The following is a 21,357-nucleotide window of genomic DNA, read 5'->3' on the forward strand; positions in this document are numbered from 1 at the left end:
ATATTCATGATACTGGAAATAAAAATGAAGAGTCTGGGTTTCAGAGATGTTGTTCACCCACTGGCACTCAGCCAGTTAGAGAAGAAGGCCGTGCGCCTGACTCACTCTCTGGTTGTTAAGTTGAAGCTGACTTTGGGGGAAGATTGTTCAAGGAATCCCCCCATTCAAGCCCAGTGTCCTCAAAGCAGTGTCCTCATCACAGCTCAGCTGAACTCACAAAGGGCTGGACTGTCACAGATCATAAGGGTGGCTGGAAGCCCCTGCTTCGCAGTTGGGAGGGAAACTGGGTGACTATCATCTTGGTGGTCCTCTTCTCTCAGGACACAGTATGTGCCCAACAATGACCCTGTCTGATTGTCCCATCCCTGGAAACTCTCGAAGGCTCAGGCAAACAGAACATGTCAGAACCTGTCTCCCGATATAGTTGTTCAGGGAGATCAGACAATGGCCACCTTTCTGAGACGCCAATAAAATGAAATTCTGAATAGTTTTAAATGACACTGAAACTGGGCTGCTGCCAACAAATTTGTTCTCACAGACCAAAACCCCTGCACACACCCATGCATAGTACCTATCCCCAAGGGACAAAGCCTAGAGAACTCCAAATGTCCATTAGTTGGCACTGAAATATCCTTTCCCACCATGCCACTCCCATTTTCAATTCTTTCAATTTCCACCATCTGTTGTGGACTAATGCAGCTCTCATAGAGATCTTTTCTTACAGCCTGTTAATGTCCTTCTTCAACTGTCCTTCAGATTATGACTACATCTTGTATGGGGGAATCACTGTATCACTATCACTATCATCCCATTGCTCATTGATTTGCTTGAGCAGGCACCAGTAATGTCTCCATTGTGAGACTTGTTACTTTTTGGGGAAAATTTCATAAATATGTGTGAAGTGAAGGCTTAAAAAGTTTCACAGTGAACAACTCTACCTTAAATGGCTCTTTAAGATCATTACAGAAATTTGAACCAGCAGGTCACCCAGCACAGTAGGAAGCAGATGGATGCTTCATACTTCTTCTCAATTGGTTTCTTAACCACTGAGGCTCACACATAACCAGTGAGGAAGAGCCTTGACACAAACCTATGTGAGCTTTTCAGGGTGTCTTCAGCTCTGCCTACCTGTAGGGCTGCAAGATTGTCTATGGTCAAAATGGGTATCTGCATTGAAAAAACTCTAGGTTGAGTCTGATATAATTTGTCCTCTGTCTACATGTGAAAAACAGTGACATACTCAATGTCTGAAATGTTCAGCATAGGTACCTAAGAACCTCCAGTAGCTTATGTGGACTCAGGTATTTCTAGGGTTATATACAGGCTTTACTACCTTTTGTCCTCAAGGAACCACACACAACAGATTCCATTATAGCCCTTACTTTTTTGCTCTGTTTTGTTTTGGGGCCACATCGGGTGTTACCTGGGTTTTCACTCAGGAATTATTCCTGGCAGTGCTCAGAGGACCATAGGGAATGTTGGGGATTGAACCTGGCCGCATTCAAGTCAAAGGCCTTCCCACTGTACTATCACTCCGGCTCCAGCCCTAACTTCCATCCATGATAAAGCTGAAGTTTCAAGAGATGAAATAACTTGTCCAAGATCACACTACCTATAAATGAGAGTCAGACTTCTCCATCTCGGACTTTCTGATGCTACACTTGGAATCAGTAGCTCCACTATGCCTCCTGCACATCAGACCTGGGGAAACAAGTTGCTTGGAATTAAATATTTTGTCTTAAACATCATATGTATCTCTGCAAACAGATCTCATTTGACAGAAACTTTTAGTAAGATTATAAATGGAAGAGAAAATGAGGGAATAATTTTCTTAGAATCATTGTCAGAAACAGTGGGATGAATAAAACAAAATATTAATTTAGGTACTTGTGTACAAGACTGATTATGTGCCTTCAAACTGTCACCGAAAGCTAAAAGAAGCAGTTGAAAACTTTTGGAACTTGGAGGACTTCAGTTAAGCCTGTGCTGATTCTCAAATTCTGCTTCAGAGCCACACCCTTAGGAACAAATAACCAAAAATTCACATTTTAAAACTATGCTTTGGAGCCATGCCATCAAGTAACCAAAATTTCATCCTGTAGTCTAGAAACTGAGATTTGTTGGTAATAGTATCCTGTGAATAGATATCAGCAAATTCAGTTTTTGATTTTTTGCTTGCTTGCATTATTTTCCATACAAATGAAGTCAGAAACTTAAAGCATTCTATGTTTTGGTTTTGGTTGTTTTACTTTTTTCAGCAAGTGAGGATCTGCTGATTTCCAGAGAGAAACAAGAAATTCAGAGAGAGAAGCATTATTCCAGGCTCCCTGAGACACCTCCTGCACACTGCAGAAGCAGCCATGGAGCTGGTGCTGGGCTGTGGCCAGGTCTGCTGCTAGGACCAGAGATAAGCAGCCTCCAGTCATCAGGGCCACAGGAGCAACCACCAAGTCCACAGGTAGAGGAAGCAACCCAGTGGCATATGGGGAAAAGGCAGCTCCCTCAGTCTCCATGGCATACTTACAGACCAACGTAAGTAAGGACTCGTGCCCACAAATATTTCAGGAAATCTATGTATCTTCCCAGTTGGGTACACAGTCAGGGCATGGGTGCTGACCTCAGAGTCCAACTATTTGGTAAAAGGTTTTCATTATCCGGCCTGGGAACCATGAGGAATGTGTGGAGAGAAAGGAAGGGCAGACATTGGGGGGAGGGAGGAGAGAGAGAGAGAGAGAGAGAGAGAGAGAGAGAGAGAGAGAGAGAGAGAGAGAGAGAGAGAGAGAGAGAGAGAGAGAGGAGGGACAGAGGGACGGAGGGACGGAGGGACGGAGAAAGAGAGAGAGAGAGAAGCAGAGAGAAAAGAGAAGAAAGGAAGGGAGGGGAAGGGAAATGGAGGAAATTGAGGCGACATCAAGTGACGGGGATGGGTGATGGCAAGAGCAGAGGCACGGGAAGAGCAAACACAGGAAGGACTTTGATCTTGCCAAAGAACACGGCAACCTGCTGCCACTGACGTCTGGTGATGCAGCATCATTTAGCAAAAAGACTTTTTCATCAAGGTGTGCACATGGTTCTGGGGAACAAAGCTGGGGCTTTATACCCACACTGTGTGTGACGGGCTTTATTTCAGGATTCTGTGCTGGGATGGTCTGGAAGTCAGCCCACGAGATTTCTGAGAAGGTTTATACACATGAAGGGAACATGGGGAGGCTTGGCAGCTTCAACTAGGGCAGAACCTTCGGAGGAGGTGAAGGCTTGAAGTGGGACCACCCTTGTTCCTTTTCCTTCAGCTGTGAAAACAGAGTGACATGTCCTTAGGGTGGAGGGTTGACAATAGGTCACATGTACCCTCTGCTGCCCCAACTTTGGACTCCCCAGCTCTGCCCAGTGGAAGTCCCCAAACCTCTCCCTCATCTCCATCCCTGCCTCTCCACACAGGCATGAAACAGCTCCTCACATCCCCACCCAAGCTGCCTTAAAGAAACCTAAACCTGATAGGGACCACATTAAATTTGTATAGTGATTTAGGCAGTATTGCCATTTTGATAATGTTAATTTTCCCTATCCATGAGCATGGAATGTGTCTCCATTTCCTAGTCTCCTCTTTTATTTCTTGAAGTAGTATTTGGTAGCTTTCCTTGTATAGGTCCTTCACCTCTTTGGTTAAACTGATTCCAAGGTACTTGATTTTCTGAGGTACTATTGTGAACAGGATTGTTTTTTTAATGTCTCTTTCTTCTCTTCATTATTTGTATATAAGAAAGACATGGACTTTGGGGTGTTAATTTTGTAGCCTGCCACTTTACTATATCGACCTATTGTTTCTAGGAGCTTTTCTGTAGAGTCTATAGGATTTTCTAAGTATAGTATCATATCATCTGCTAATAGTGATAACTTAACCTCTTCCTTTCCTGTCTGTATGCTCTTGATATCTTTTTCTTGTCTAACTGCTATGGCCAGGACTTCCAGTACTATATTGAATAGGAGTGGCGAAAGCAGGCAACCTTGTCTTATGCCTGATCTTAGAGGGAAGGCTTTTAGTTTTTCCCCATTGAGAATGATACTTGCCATGAGCTTTTGGTAGATGGCTTTGACTATATTGAGAAAAGTTCCTTCAATGCCCATTATGCTGAGAGTTTTCATCATAAATGGGTGCTGGATCTTGTCAAATGGATCTTCTCTGCATCCGTATCAAAATACCCATGACATTTTTCAAAGAAATAGACAAAACACTCCTGAAATTCATATGGACCAATAAACCCCTACGAATAGCTAAAGCAATCCTTGGGAAAAAGAAGATGGGTGGCATCACTTTCCCCAACTTCAAACTCTACTACAAAGCAGTAGTAATTAAAACAGCATGGTATTGGGATAAAACAGACCTGCAGACCAATGGAACAGAGTTGAATATCCTGTCACAGACCCCCAACATATATGGTCACTTAATTTTTGACAAAGGAGCAAGAAATGTGAAGTGGAACAAGGAAAGCCTCTTCAACAGGTGGTGTTGGGAAAACTGGATAGCTACATGCAAAAAAAATGAACTCTGACCTCTGTCTAATGCCAGACACAAAAGTCAGATCAAAGTGGATTAAAGACCTCAATATCAGACATGAGTCTATAAGGTACACATAGGAAAATGTAGGCAGAACTCTCCATGACATTGAAGCTAAAAGTATCTTTAAGGATGAAACAGCACTGACCAAGCAAGTGGAAGCAAACATAAACAAATGGGACTACATCAAACTAAGAAGATTCTGCACTTCAAAAGAAACAGTGACCAAAATACAGACAGAGCCCACAGAATGGGAAAGAATATTTACCCAATATCCATCTGATAAGGGATTAATATCCAGGATATACAAGACATTAGTAGAATTGTATAAGAAAAAATCCTCCAACCCCATCAAAAAATGAGGAGAATAAATGAATAGAAGTTTCCTCAAAAAAGAAATAAAAATGGCCAAAGGGCACATGAAAAAATGCTCCACATCATTAGTCATCAGGAAGATGCAAATCAAAACAGCAATGAGATATCATCTCACACCACAGAGACTGGCACACATTCAAAAGAACAAAAGCAACCAGTGCTGGCATGGATGTGGGGAAAAAGGGACGCTCTTTAACTGTTGCTGGGAATGCCGACTGGTCCAGCCTTTCTGGAAAACAATATGGACAGTCCTTTGAAAACCAGAAATTGCGTTTCCATATGACCCAGCAATACCACTTCTGGGAATATATCCTAGGATGCAAAAAAGTACAGTAGAAATGACATCTGTACCTATATGTGCATTGCATCACTGTTCACAATAGCCAAAATCTGGAAACAACCCGAGTGCCCTAGAACAGATGACTGGTTAAAGAAACTTTGGTACATCTACACAATGGAATACTATGCAGCTGTTAGGAGATGCAGTCATGAATATCCATTTTGCTTATAAATGGATAGACATGGAGAGTATCATGCTAAGTGAAATGAGTCAGAAGGAGAGGGACAGACATAGAGGGACTGCACTCTTTTGTGGAGTATAGAATAACATCACATGAGGTGAACAGCCAAGGACAGTAAATACAAGGGCCAGGGGGATTGACCCATAGCTGGAAGACTGCTTCATGAGCAGAGGGGAGAAAGCAGATGGAATAGAGGAGGGATCACTAAGAAAATGATGGCTGGAGGAATCAGTCGGGATGGGAGATGTGTGCCGAAAGTAGATAATAGACCAAACATGATGGCCTCTCAGTGTCTGTGTTACAAGCCATAATGCCTCAAAGTAGAGAGAGAGTATGGGGAATATTGTCTGCCATAGAGGCAGTGGGAGGGTAGGAAAGGGGGAGTATGCCGGTGATATTGGTGGTGGGGAATGTGCACTGGTGGAAGGATGGGTGTTTGATCATTGTGTGTGTGATTGTAACCCAAACACGAAAGCTTATAACTATCTCACAGTGATTCAATCAAATTTTAAAAAAAGATTTAAAAAAAGAAGAAAAAAGAAACCTAAACCTCTGGTCTTGTGGGTCACCTGCTTCCTCCTGGCACCTCTCAGGAGCCGGCTTGTCCTGCTCCTGCTAGCAGCAGAATGCCCAGAGGAGCAAACAATGCTGGGCCTGTATCCACCAAACACAGCTACTGCCATGGGCATGCCCAAATTGAAATTGTCAAACTCATTTTCTGAAGGAAAAAAGGGAATTCTGGAGGAAAATGTTGTGGTCCACAGGTCTGCCACCTCCAATAGGTCATACCATTTTTTGAAGTTCAGAGGAGTACATTAGCCAGAACCCAAATTAGCCACAACTACCTGCCAGCTTTGCATATATCTCCCTGACTGGAGCTTCAGCATGTCGGGCTGAACAACCTGCAGTGATACTAAAGCTGACTGAAGTCTGGATTGATCAGAATCAAACCTCCAGGCCAATCAACACTATTCTATTTTCTTTTTTTTTTCTTTTTGGGTTACACCCGGCATTGCACAAGGGTTACTCCTTGCTCGTGCACTCAGGAATTACTCCTGGCGGTGCTCGGGGAACCATGTAGGATGCTGGGAATCAAACCCGGGTTGACTGCATGCAGGACAAACGACCTACCCACTGTGCTATGGTTCCAGCCCCTCAACCCTATTCTTTAGGGAGCCTTCTAAGAGCCAGATCCACTCTCCTCAAATCATCTCAGTAGCAACATCTTGTAATGTATTAAAGGTTTTTGTTTTTGTTTGTTTTTGTTTTTTTTACTCTTTTTTTTCTGGTGGAGGGCATCATAGTTGTCCTGGAAAATTTCCTTACTAACTTCTCCTAAAATCTCCTAAAGAGTTTGGGCTTAAAGTTGTCCTTGGAGATAAAGTAGGCAAATATTCCGTTGGTATCATGGGAATTCAATTTGGAAAAAGCATGTGGTTGGGAAGAACCAGAAGTCTCTTTTGGGAGCTGGGGATACCTTGTTGGGGAGGGGTTGGGGAACATACTCAGGGATCACTCCTGGTAGTGTTTAAGGGACCACTTGTAGTGCTGGGCATCAAACAGGTCGGCAGCATGCAAGGCAACCACCCTGCCCACTATACTATCTCTCTGGCTCTCATCCTGGGATTCTTAGCTGGATTAAGACCAGTCACTCAAGCAAACTGATCTTGTGTGAGCACCACGCTCCCATGAATCCAAAGGAAATAAGGGGGAAGGAATATAATCCTCCTGACAAGAGGAGGGCAGGAGAAGACCAGACACTTCCCTACGTGCAGCTGGTTTGCTGCCTGCTACCTTTTTACTGCACACCCCCCAAACTGGTGAACATGAAACATATGCACCCCTTTGCACATGGTGATAGCCCTAACCCCCAGTTGGATATATTAAAGTTGAGTTAAACTCTCCTCAAATCTCTGCAGCCCAGAGACCTTGAGTGGTAATATTTATCTCCAGAATACATCCTTTCTGAGCATATATCTGATGAAGCAGGATTTCCACCTCAAACTCAGATCCCTCATTGTTCAACGAAACACACGTAGGGGCTCCCTCTCTCTGAGCAGGCGAGAGCAGGGAGACTCAACCCCACGCTTATGCCCAGCCTGTCCATTTCCCTCTGAGCACTGTCCCGGAGCTCAGAACTCTAACACTCCAGATACTTCTAATCCCATTGCAAGACAAGGAGAGATAAAATAGTCCTTGAGCACCTGTCTTGCAGGCATGGGGCCCTGGATTTGGTCCCCAACACCACCCCACAGGCTGTGTATGACCCTGGCAACATGGCCGTTAGCGAGCCTGACACTGTAGTAAAGTATTCGATCTCTAGGCATGTGTGGTGGCATGCGTGACCCCAGTTATCATCACATCAAAGACAATCAAGGAAAAGGGAGAGGAAAAATACTAAAGCAAAATATAAATATAAAAGAGGATGATTCATTTTATGGGGTAGTTCAGGTTCTTTATAACATCTGGTATTCAGAATGAAACCAAGGGGAGGCATCTTTTATTCAAAGGAAGTAGACAGCAAAGGAAGTAGAGGCCTGGAAAGGTAATTAAGCTGCCTAAGGTCTTTCAAGCGAGGAAAGTGGGAAGGATTCAAATCCAGTCCCCTGGTCCAGAACGCCCTAAGCATCACCACTGCCAATGGGCGGCAGCAGCTATGGCTCCACGCCCCTCACTAGCCAGACCAGACTCTCAAAAATGCAAAACTCGCCAGGTAGGCGGCCATGCAAATGTGCGTACAGCCCACGGTGATGTGCCGTGGCATTGGCGACCCGGGTGGTCACTCAGCCATGGAATGTGTCCAGCCTGATAAGAAAGCAAATGCCAGGCATCTCACGCAGCCAAGGTCTGTGTCATATTTCACTGCTGGGTGGTGGCAAGGCAGGAGCAGCACTTGGTCTTCACCTGCCAGGACCGGCTGGCACTGCCACCCACCCACAGCCTGCCAGGCATGACAAGTCCCGAGGCATGCCCCCAGGGCAGCACTTCTAATGTCTTCCTGGGGGACCCGGTTCCATAGTCCCATTGGGCCAAGAAACAAAGCTCTGTATTGACCTTTGCCCTCTCCAAACCTTATAGCACTTTCAAGGTCAAAGCCCCACACCACCATGCAGTCTCCGTGCAAACTTGAGCCTATTCTAGCTGTGTGATTTTTTGGCTAGTTTTTCAGTCTCGAGGACCTTTTTTTTTTTTTCAAGAAAAAATAAAAAACAGGAAAAGAAACAGAAAAAAAAAAAAAGCTGTCTACTTCTCAGGACAATGGGAAGGACTGTCCCCCAAAGTGAGAGCAGGTAGTGCATAGTAAATACCAGGCCTATGTACACTTCTCTGAGTGGCTTTCATTCCAATTTCTCTTATCTTACACCTCTCTGACTCAGCATCTTCTTCTACACAGCCTTGCACCTTGCACCTGCCCATTTCCTGGAGCTAGGATTCTAGTCTTGTTTCTCACATGGCATCTGAGAGCCCAGGGACAGAGTTGCCCTTCCTAGCCTCCCAGGGGTGCTTAGCAGAGTCTGACCCCCTCAGTGCTGGTGACTGGAGCTCCTCAGTTTGTGAATAATCCAGTAAGCAAAGAATTAAATTTTCTTGGGAGGACTTTTAAGTCTATGATGTGATTTACATAACTATGTATTTCCTTCTGCAAAATAGAGCAGGTGCTGTTTTCATTTCCATCCGACAGGTAACCAAGTCTCCAGTAGTTAAATGAGTCGTCCATAGTGACAGGACAGGAAGTGGGAAACCACTGTTTGGATCCCATCTATCCCGCTTACAGCTCGTGCTTTTGGCCATTCTCTTAATCCTAGTTAGTTCAATCAGGGACTATCATCCATGGAACCAGAGTGTTCCCTTAAGGTCTGCAAGGGGTTAAATAAAAAAATTAAAAAGTAGACTAGAAGGGCCTAAACAAATGAAGGATAGGGAACTTATTGGTCCAAGATTGACCCATCTGGGTCCAAACTACAGTCCACAGCCCCCTCTAGGAAAACACACACACCAAAAATTAGGGTCAAATTCAAAACCAGGGTAAATGCCCTCTTAGAATTTTCTCCAGTGTTGACTGTTTTCCTAACACCACAGCCTGAAACAATCCCAGGATGGAAGAGACCCAAAAGATTTGTACAGGGAAAGAGAAATAATAATCTTTCTTTTCAGTGATGAGTCTTATGGCAGGAAATAAGCAAGAACTTCCTAGTGTTAATTCACCTGTCTGTTACACCTCAAATTAAAGCCATTTGCATATTGACTAGAGGGGCTTTGAAATTCAGAAATCTCTGTGTGAAAACTTGAAAGCCAAAAAAAAAAAAACAAAAAACCAACAACAACTCAATCAGAGCTAGCCAGGAGTCATTCCCTGGAGCTATAACTGAAAGGTACAAAACTTGCCCACCCCCACCGCCCACCCCCAGGCATCTGGGTTTGTCCCTGCAGGGAGACTGTCCCTACCCTCTAGGCCTGGCCTCCACTTGGTGTTGCTGGATAGGGAGATGGTCTGGTTTTGCCAGTTTCTCTACTGGCAAACACAAGACCAAACTAGGTGCTCTCCACCTTCTGGAGCTTCCAAACTTAAGGAAGAAAGAGCAGATTGTCAGAGGAAGTGGTCCCAGGACCAATGTCTTAACCTGACAAGAGTGATTCCACAGAGGGACAAGAGAAAATGAAGGTCCTATTTCTAGGCTGAGGCCTTTGATGTATGTCAGCCCCTTCAACTGACCCAGCAAATGGCTTGGCAATCAATAACACTATCCTCATTTTCTAAGTCAAGAATCGAAAGCTTGGGGCCAGAGCAATAGTATAGCGGGTAGGGTGTTTGCCTTGCACATGGCTAACTTGAGTTTGACTCCCAGCATCCCATATGGACCTCCAGGCACTGCCAGGAGTAATTCCTGAGTACAGAGCCAGGAGTAAGCCTTGAGCATCTCTGGGTGTGACCAAAAAAAGCAATAAATAAATAAATAAATAAATAAATAAATAAATAAATAAATAAATAAAATAGAAAGCTTAGAGCAGTGAAGCAAAGTGAATAAGGTCAAGTTATCTTTTATAAGTCAGGAAAGGGAGTCAGGAATTAAACCCAGATGCTGACCCCAGTACTTAGGTCACTTCACCTGGTGACTCCCCCTGAACAGTCGATTGGGGATGGGAAGGGGTAGAGATAGCCAAAAGGTCTGCCGTTCATGTCTTGTGTGCATTAGGCCCCAAGTTCAATCTCTAGCACTTCAAACCCTGGTGACCACCTGCAGCATTGGGCTTGAGTCGCACTGACTAGTAAGGCCTGCCTGGCCTGGCCAAGTATCAGCTGGAGCCGGGCCTCAGCACTGCAGCCTGCAGACAAGACCGGGCATCGCCGCCCAGATCACAGCCCATGGCTGCATCGCTCAGACCCAGGTCTGAGGTCAGAACAATAACCAGGGCCCTGGCAGGTGAGGGGGCCTCGGAGATCGCCGTCTGACTGGTTCTATGTCCTCACAATGGTGCGTGGTGTCTGGCAGCAAGCACAGGCTGGGTGGCTGCCAAGGCCACAGGCCAGGACAAAGGGCAGGTTCAGAAAGGCCCCTGAAGCCACCTGCCCGCTGCAGGGCCCCCGGACTTGCCAGGCCAGCTCTAAGCCCTGTTCTCTTTCCAAGCTCCCAGACTGTTGTGGCCTTGGCGCCCATCTGGCTTAGGGGCACACGGGAAAGCAGGTGATAGCCTGCCCCTGTGTCCACCACCACCTGCCATCCAACGGCACAAACATGCTCATGGCACGTTCTCCCCCACCCTGCCACAAAAGCCTTCCTTGGGGTGCAGGGGGAATCTGGGTCTCAGTAAAGCCACTAGACTGTGGCCATGGGGCTGTTTTCGATAATAGAAACAGGAACAGGAGCTGACACTAGTGAGAGCCTCCCCTACCCATCATGGTGCCCAGGGCACCCCCACTGTCATCCTCCAGAACTCAGACAGCAAGAGTACCCACAAGGGCACCAGGGCGCTCTGAAGTTTGCCCGCTGCAAGGCTTGACTCCTCTTCTATCTACATACCCCGGTGAAAATTCCTTCACTCCTCTCGGCCCCTCAGCTCCCCTGACCCCAGGCTCACAGTCTGCCTACGAATCTGAAGATTTGGGATTTGCCAGATGCCTCTGTCAGAGATACCAGTTCTATTTCGTGGAACTGCCATGGGAAAAAATGATGTGCTAATTTACTGAAAATTCTAGGCTCATGTCCTGGCATCTGATAAGAGTGCAGACCTGGCACTTGTGCAGATGAGAATGGTTTGTCACATCACCCACCCAAGCATGGACACGCATCACAGACTGACTCTCAGGGCAGAGGCTGGGGGTGGGGGGAGGCACAAGGACAGTGTGACACCAAGGTCATGGGGAAGAAGAGTGAGGGGGCTGAACTCTAGCAGATAAGAACCAAGGGCATCTGTATTTAGACACTCCAAGATCAAAGCAGCCAAAGCATCATGGCCCAGGTCTTGGAGAACAATTGACCAACTGGTCCTACTGTGGCCAAGCTTCTCTGATTTTGACATCAACATGTCCCACATTCATGGCACTTCATTGAGTCAGGGACTAAATTAGACAGTTGTCCCCCGCCACAGGAACTGCAGTCTTGGAGAACAAGAATCCTGGAACTTGGATGTTTTTCATACTTGAGTCTGAGTCCCTCAGACTCACTAGTGTTGATTTGGGATTTTCTGTTAAAGAGAATGTGTGCCTATACACTAAAGAAGAGACAACCCCCCCCCCTGCCCAAATAGCTAAGTGCTCTTGAACCCTAGCCCTGACAGACTCATTGCTGGCAAGAGTCAGTACACCAAGGAGAAAACCACTGAAGCTTAGCACCCAGAGATTCGCACTGGGTTATCTATCTCCTTAACTCTCTCTGGGGTTTTCTGGCCATGGGCACTGGTAGGCGCCTCTGCTGTCCAGACCAACAGTCTTCCTATGACAGCTGCCCACTGCCCTCGGGCACACATCCCTTAGACCAGCTAGAGATGTCCAGACTCCATCTGACTCTCCAGGCTACATGCCAGCACAGCGTGACTGGGGTCACCTCCCAAAGGAAGAATGAGGCAGGTCACCAAGATTGAGGCATTCACAAGCAAAAAGCACGTCCTTCCAGGCAAGTCCCCAACCCCTTCTTCCATCACAAGTCACCACTCCATGTCACTTCTCCCCTGCCCTGTTCTCAGCATCCCACCCACCAGAACAGGCTCAGATGAGCTCCAGGGCTTCTCCCCCACTGAGCTGAGCCCCCAGAGAGGGTCACTGGGCTTGTTAGTTGAGTTTAGGACAGTTCTGGGACAATGCTTTGGCACAACAGAGTTGGGCAAGGGAAAGAATGAAGAAGGGAAACTGATGGTTGTAGGAAGCTTGTAAGGCTTTAAAATCTCTGGGCTTCAAGAACAGATGACTGGTTAAAGAAACTTTGGTACATCTACACTATGGAATACTATGCAGCTGTTAGAAAAGATGAGGTCATGAAATTTACATGTAAGTGAATAAACATGGAAAGTATCATTTAAGTGACATGAGTCAGAAAGAGGGACAGGCATAGAAAGATTGCACTCATCTGTGGGATATAAAGTAACAGAATGGGAGACTAACACCCAAGAGTAGTAGAGATAAGGACCAGGAGGTCTGCTCCACGGCTTGGAAACCAGCCTCACATGCTGGAGGAAAAGGCAGCTCAGATAGAGAAGGGAACACCAAGTAAAGGATGTTGGGAGGACCCATTTTGGCTGAAAGATGCATTGCCAAAAGTAAACCATAGACCAAACATGATGGTTGCTCAATACCTCTATTGCAAAGCACAACACCCAAAAGGAGAGAGGGAGCAAAAGAGAATTCCCCACCACAGAGGTGGGGTGGGGTGGAGGGGATGGGGTGGGGGTGGTGGGAGGGATGCTGGTACCATTGATGGTGGAAAATGGACACTGGTGGAGGGATGGGTACTCAATCATTGTATAACTGAAAAGCAAGCATGAAAGTTTGTAAACCTGTAACTGTACCTCACAGTGATTCACTAAAAAAAAAAAAAACCTCTGGGCTTGTGACGAGGGCATTTGCCTTGCACACGGCCAACCCGGGTTCAATCCCCGGCATCCCATATGATCCCCCAAGCACTGCCAGGAGTAATTCCTTCAGTGCAGAGCCAGGAGTAATCCTTGAGCATTGCTGAGTGTGACTCCAAAAGAAATAATAAATAAATAAATAAATAAAAAATAAAAGCTCTGGGCTCTAAAATATTATGCAGCTCTAATGTACTATGCAGGCCCTGAATCACCAGGAAGCGGTCTGGGATGTGTGACACCCCGCCACCCCCACTTTCCTTCTCTTCAACCCAGAATTGCCAACATATAGGTCTGAGAGAAGGAGAGCTGAGGGAGCCCTGGGACTTGATGCTGTTTCTCTCCTGGCTGCCTAGGCTCAGTTGTCACAGGGCTCTTTGCTTCCTGGTTTCCAGGCCCCCCTCAGGCCCACCCACAGACTGTACCTGGCAGAGAGCATCCTACACAGGTAAGTCCAGTGCCTTCCCTCTCTTTTCCCCTATCCCACACTGAGAACCCATAAATGTTTTTGAATTCTTTTTTTCTTTTACTTTTTTGGGTCATACCCAGCGATGCTCAGGGGTTACTCCTGGCTCTGTGCTCAGGAATTACTCCTGGCGGTGCTTGGGGGACCATATGGAATGCCGGGGATTGAACCCAGGTTGGTCGAGTGCAAGGCAAACGCCTGACCTGCTGTCCTATTGCTTTGGCCCCTATCTCTGGATTATTATCAGCCCATAATCTTCCAAAAAAAACCTCTCTCAAACACAGAGACACCAGGTCACCAGTCCAGAGCTACACTGCTGGGAGATTTGAGAACAAGTATGCCTCCTGAAACTACCACATACTTACTGGGAGAATCCAAGTAGATAATAAGCCAATAACATATGAAAAGTGATTAATTAGCATAATATCTGATATGTTAAGGATTCTATGAGGATGAGCTTTTCTTCTAGATATTATTATCATCCAGCTTAGACCACGCGTTGAGATTTAATGTGGTTACACAATTTTCTCAAAGTTATCTGTATGAAGTGAAGGTCATGCAGATGGGAAAATAACACCACCACCCCCACCCCGCAAAACAAAAGCACGACCGCCGTACTGATATTGCCTTGGCAACAGAAATCCTGCACACTTGTCACGTAGAATGTTGAAGGTTAAAAAGTTCAGATTGCTCCAAAGTGAAAACTTCAAAAGCATTCCTTGTAACTTTGTTAATTTTTATGAAAAGGCAATGAAGGCCCATGCTCTGGGCTCTTCTACTTCATTGGATCAACTTATCAGCATAGGGCCATGGAACTGTGTAAGTGTTGGAACTGTAGAAACAGCGTCAAGTCCGAGGGCCTCTCAGCCTACCTGGTTTATTCTCTGAACTTGCTAGGCATTAATGCCCTGCCATCCAGCCCTTTTCCTGCAGGAGAGATAGGCTTACTGGCCCTTTCCATTGACCAGGAATGACAGCACTGAGCCTCCCCTGGTCATTGTCTTCCCCTGTAACAATGCTAACTACAGGATGAGAGAGATGAGATATCCTCTCTACTGAGCCATATGTTGTGACCATCTCCTAGATGCCCCTCTTCCCAGTCCTCTGTGCCTATGAGACACTGGGTTATCTCCATGACCCAGGTATGAGCAATGACGTCCAGCCAGAATGGTTGGGACACAGCTCCCCTCACTGATACCTATGTGTCCGCCCTCATACTTCAGTCCATTTTCCCTTGGGTTGTAGCCCTAGGAGAGAGAACGCCTTGCCCCAACCTTTCTAGAACAACTGTTGAAAAGTTATTACCCTGTGCTGTTACTTTAGAAGATCGTTTATCGGTATCTATTAAATTTTAGAATTTGTACATTCTGTCACTGTCACTGTCATCCCGTTGCTCATCGATTTGTTCGAGCAGACACCAGTAATGTCTCTAATCAAGATACTTATTGTTACTGTTTTTGGCATATCCAATACGCACAGGTAGCTTGCCAGGCTCTGCTGTGCGGGCTCCATACTCTCAGTAGCTTGCCAGGCTCTCCGAGAGGGGCGGAGGAATCAAACACGGGTCAGCCACGTGAAAGGCGAAAGCCCAACCGCTGTGCTATCACTCCAGCCCTTGTACACTCTATCGTACAGCAATTCTGCCTCCTCTCCCTTAGAAATATACTCCCAAGGGCTAGAGAGATAGTAGAAAGGGTAGGGAGTTTGTCTTACACTCAGCTGATCTGGGTTCAATTCCTAGCAACTATATGGTCCCTTGAGTGCTGATATGAGTGATTTCTAAGTGCAGAGCCAGGAGTAAATCCCAAGTGCCATCATGTTGACCTAAATCAAATAAAGAAAAATTGCTGTACCACTGTAATCCTGTTGCTCATCGATTTGCTTGAGCGGGCACCAGTAACGTCTCAAAAAAAGAAAAATATTACCAAATATTCACAGGAGCTAGGTTTACAGGTCCTGATAGAAAGTTTCTGAAAATGGGGATTAAATAACAATATAAATGTTCACCAATTAGGAAATGACAGCAACAATAACAAAACAGAATGCTTTGGTATTTGCAATTCTCAACAGCACTTAGGAATAAAGTGGGACATAGGCTTACATGGAAGAACATGGAAAAAAAACATCAGAATGGGCTTCAGGCACAAGACCATGAACTGAGGAAAGGAGAAAAGAATGTGTGTATGGCAAACTAAAAGAAGAAGCCAAGGAGATGGTTCAAGGATTAGGACATTTGCCTTGCAAAGGACCAACCCTTATTTGATACCTGGCACCATGTGGTCCCCCAAGCATCCCTCGGATGGTCCAGGTGACCCCCAGCAATGCAAGGGTCCTTGACATTAAACCATGAGCCTGATTAACTGTGGGGGCACCAGGAGATGCTCCCATGTCTCCTGAGCATCTCTCGAGAGACCCTCTATATACATAGTGCATGTGTGTATATATACATGTACGTATATAGAAAGGTCTAAAATGAGACAGGCAAATTGAGGGGGAAACAAGAAATAGGATATGTTGTCCAACGGGGAATAGGGGGTAGCTTTATTTGAGGAATTTCCTTCTTCCTCCCACATTTTTTTTTCCCAAGAATATGTTACTTGTGAGCTTCAATTTAAAATCAAGCTGTTTCCTTGATTTCCATTAGAGAAATGATAGCACATGGATGTAAAGAAGGTAGTGTGAACTCTCAGAGACATCGGCTTCCATCTGGCTTGACCAGGAGCTGTGTGGCTTTAAGTAAGTTAGGTAAGCTCTCTGGTCTCTTTAACCTTATCTATAAAATGAAGTTGATAGCAACACTTAGCTGGTGTAGTGAGTTCAGTGAGATCGTGGATAAAGTGCTTAACCCCATGCCTAGAGCAAAGTAAGTGATCCAAAATCACTACTTCAGGCCAGAAATACAGCACAGGGAACAGGATTCAAGTTTGCCATATACCACATGGTCCCCTGAGAATTGTTGGCCATGACCCTTCTCTTTTGGGACAGGAACGCAAACATTCTCCTCATGTCCTCACATTTAACCACCAGCCTGGTCGGCTAAGTATTGCCAGAAATGCCCCCATTCTGAGCCCCTGAATACTTCTTGGGAGGACCCCCCCCCCCAAACTAAAATGCCTACTCTAGACAGTCTGTGAAGAGCTAGTGATTTGTACCTTCTGTCTGACTAAGCAGCAGAACGCAGGCCCCAGCCTCAGGGCTTCTGTCCCCTACCTGGCGGACTCTGTGGCTCTGAGGCAGGAGCTCACCCCCAGAGAAATCAACTCCCTACAAAAAGTTTGTTGCAATAGAGGGGCTGGAGTGATAGGATAGCGGGTAGGGCATTTCCTTGCACGCGGCCGACCTGAGTTCGATTCCCAGCATCTCATATGATCCTCTGAGAACCGCCAAGAGTAATTCCTGAGTAGCTGGGTGTGACCCAAAAAAGAAAAAAAAAAAAAAGTTTGTTGCAATAGAAAGGGGCTATTGTAAGAATCTAAAGAGTGTTTCTTCCTTCTTGTAAGGTCAGCACCAGGTTGACCCCAGAGAGTAAGGAAGGTAGACCGAGGGCTGGGGAAGCTGAGGGAACTGGGGCAGGTCCAGTCAAGAGGATGGAGGCCCTTTCACAGACAGTTGGCGCAGCACAGACACTGGGGCCCCGCGGGGCTCTGAGAGACCAGGGTCTGTGAGGAGCTGCACCGCAGGGCACATCATCCACTTGAATGCCGGCAACTGACTTGGGGGGAAACAATCCCTCTCTGAAAGCACGGACTGATACTTCCCTTGGCGCTTAGCCAAGCCAGCAAACACAGGCCCAAGTGTCGCCTTTGCCAAGCCGAATCCTGTGTGAGCGATTAAATATTGACAAGCGCTCTGCCTGCCTTATCTTGATTCTGTGGAAACCTGCACCCTGAGGAGCTGTGCTGCCTCCCACCGTGCGCCCTGGGTTCTCTCGACAACCATCTCTGCCAAGACACCTCACTAAGAGACCAAAATATCCCAGGCCCAGGCTCCTCGGCCAAACTCCTCTGTGACTTGTTAAACCCCAGATCAAAAGCCTCCTTCGGCCTTCTGGGTTTGGGGGGTCAGTAGCAGGAATGTTACCTGTGAGATTTAATCAATCACTCATTAACTTCCTGCCTGCAGATTATGCTGCAGGTGCAGGGCGGGGGAGTTGGGAGGGTGGAAGGCGGGAGTTGCTCCTCCGATGTCTGCAGACCAAATCAAGGTCCCCCCCGCCAGAGGCCAGTGGACATGCTGGGCCTCAGCGAGTCTCCTAAAAGATCAGCCTGAGGCCAGGATTTGAAGGGCAGAGCTTATCCTCTGTCTGTACCACCTGTTCCTTTTTATCCCAGGGGCTTTTTAAACCCTTTGTGCCACCCAAGGTGATCTCCTCACTGGGTCTTCCTGGGAATACCCCAGTCCTCCCCAGACACCCCAACTCTGCCATGGGGACCTAGAACCTGCTGGGAAGAGGAAGGGCTGACCTTATACCCTAAGCCTCACTGGCAAAGACCCTGAGGGGATTCCTCACCAGGAGGGCTGCTGATGGCAGAGGTCCCTTGAAGGAAGATGAGAGAGACAGACAGACAGACACAGATAAAGACAGAGAGAAAGACAGAGAGAGGGAGGGAAAGAGAGGGATAAAGGGAGAAAAGGGGAGCTCCACTCTTTTAATCCCTGGGGTTTGCTGGTGAGAATGAGATTTCTGCCCCTCGCCCCAGAGTGAATCTGTTCAAAGTGCAAACGCATTCTGGACTGGTGTTGCTGTTTCCACTGCCAAGACTCTTCTAGCAAGACTTGTGTTCAGGTCGGCCCTCCAGCCCGTCCACCTTCAGGCAGCAGATTGTCTGAGAGAATGGGGATTCCTCCATGGACTTCTGTGCTCAGTGAAGGACCCAGGTCTCCAGAATAAGAAACACTCTGGTCCACCCAGAGGCCAAGTGAAGTGCGGTGGGGGAGCAGAGGTTCTTCTCAGAGTCCTCACAGCCCCCCATCACTCAAGACACTAGCCTAGGCTAAGAGTTTTAGGGCTGGTGCAATAACACAGCAGGTAGGGCATTTGCCTTGCACGTGGCCGACCCCAGTTCGATTCCCAGCATCCCATATGATCCCCTGAGCACCGCCAGAGTAATTCCTGAGTACAAAGCCAGGAGTAACCCCTGCGCATCGCCAGGTGTGACCCAAAAAGCCAAAATTAATTAATTAATTAATTAATAAATAAATAAGAGAGAGAGAGTTTTGCACGTACTGCTTTATCTCTTCTACTTACTCTTCCTGACAGGCACCTGAAACCCATTGTGTAGTAGAGGAACTAGGCAAAGGGGAGCAGAGCAATCTGTCTCACTCACACAGGAAGCAGCTCAGTTGGCACCAGTGGCCCTGCTTGCAGTCAGCTGCGACTGCACTTCCCAGTGGGATCAAGGAGGCACCTTATAAGTGCTCATTAAATTATAAAGAGTTATAAAGAGCCTGTGGAACCCCAGGAGAAGCTGCCCCTGAACAGCTATGTGGCCAGGATGAAGGCCTGGAATGGGACAAGGCTGAGGCACCCCAGGCCTCCTGCTCCGTCAGACTCTGACCTGGAGCTGAGACTCTCTTGCTGTGGATGCCTCACATATTCCCAAGCAAAGGCAGCTCTGCCTGTCCTTTAGTTGTCCCTGACACCCCGACAGTCAGGCTAATCTGCAAGAACTCCCAATCTGCTCTCTCAGCTTGGAGGTTACTACAGCTGGAGTTCGTTTGCATTGGGAATTCGTAGCTCTCCATTGTCCAGGAGATAAGTCTGCAATATGCAAATGACTTATGCCAGGATTCTCCAGAAATTACCAAACCACAGGAACTGCCTGACTGTTTAACCCTCTCCACCCAGTGCTCCAGCAACAGAAATACCGTTGAGCAAGGCAAACATTCCCTAGGACCTGGCATTTAGATGGGCAGAGCATGGCGGCTCAGGGCACACACCCATTCAATGTGTTCGCCCTGGCAGCAGGTAAGGAGCCAGTCCCACCTCCCTGTACCTCTTCAAGAGGGATGCATTTTCTCCAGCAATGCTCGGGAGTTCACAGGAGGAGGAGGGGAGATTTCTCCTCCTGGCCTTGAGAGCATAGAACCATTTACTCCCACTGTCCAGTGGTCTCAGAAAAGGTGGCATTTCAACTGGGCACTTAAGGTAAGTCAACAGGAGAGAAAGGTCATGTCAAGAACTCGCAGCCAGGAAGGTTCCCACATTTTAGAGATAGCAAGTGACTGAAGTGAAGCAAACTGGATGGCATATAGGGGCAAAGTACATGTTTTGCTGGGAAAATTATAGTAACAACACTAGAAATGTCTAATAAGTGGTAAGTATACATCTCGAAAGCATTAAATACATCACCTCAACAATAAAAACTATTGCTCGTATTCCCTAGGTGGCCAGTGGAGGTTGAAAAGCCAAAGGAGAGGTTGGCGCAAATATAGACTCATAATTGATATTTGCATAGCTGAACTCCTGGGTCCAGCTGGAGCAGCCAAACCTGAGAGGACAGCAGCTTGGCCACCTGGGGCTTAGACAGCCAGGTGAGAAGCAAGAAAGGGCTTTCAAAGCAAGTCAGTTGCCTTATGTGCGTGGCAGCTCATGACATCAGCTTCTCTTGTGAATCCCACAAGAAGGAATCATGAAATCTCAGTGTGGGTAGCCAAGCAGAGGTCATCGCCAATTCCACTCTGCTCCCAGGACCAACTGTATTACACAGACTGCAGCCAAGACATAGCCAGAACACATCAACACAGTGCTGTAGAGTGTGGGCCCTGCCCAGCCCTCCTCTGATTCCTCAAGGATTCCATTCCCTCTAGGTGACAGTGTGTCACTCCCTTCATAACCCAAAGTTTTCTCTTAGAGTCCACATGACTTCTGGAGCAGAATGGGCAGCATCCATGCGGTTAGAAGGCAGAAATAAACCACTGTCTGTATACACTCGTCCTACATTTGTCCTTACGTATTTATTGACATGCCATATTGGATATTCCCACAAAGAAAACTCAGGACCCAGATAAATTTACTAGTTAATTATAATAAACATTTCAGAGGGAAATCAGCAAAAATTTTACACAAACTATTACAAAAAAATAAAGAGTAACAAAACCCCAATTCAATTAGGATAGCTAGCAAGTCTGATATCAAAACCTTGATAAAGACATTACAGGATAAGAAAATCACAGTCCTTGGGAACATAGGTTAAAAAAAGTATTAAAAAAATTACACTGAGCCCAAGTGATATTTTTAATCCTGTAAATACAATGGTTTTTGTTAAAAAAAAAAGCATATTAATAGAATTTATCATACAAAAAAAGTGAAGGGAAACATCTCAGCAAGGCTGGGGACATAGCTCAAAGGGCTGGGCTCCCAGTACAGCTGACTATTG

The sequence above is a fragment of the Sorex araneus genome, chromosome 3 (assembly GCF_027595985.1).
Source record: "Sorex araneus isolate mSorAra2 chromosome 3, mSorAra2.pri, whole genome shotgun sequence".
In the NCBI taxonomy this organism is placed as follows: Eukaryota; Metazoa; Chordata; class Mammalia; order Eulipotyphla; family Soricidae; genus Sorex; species Sorex araneus.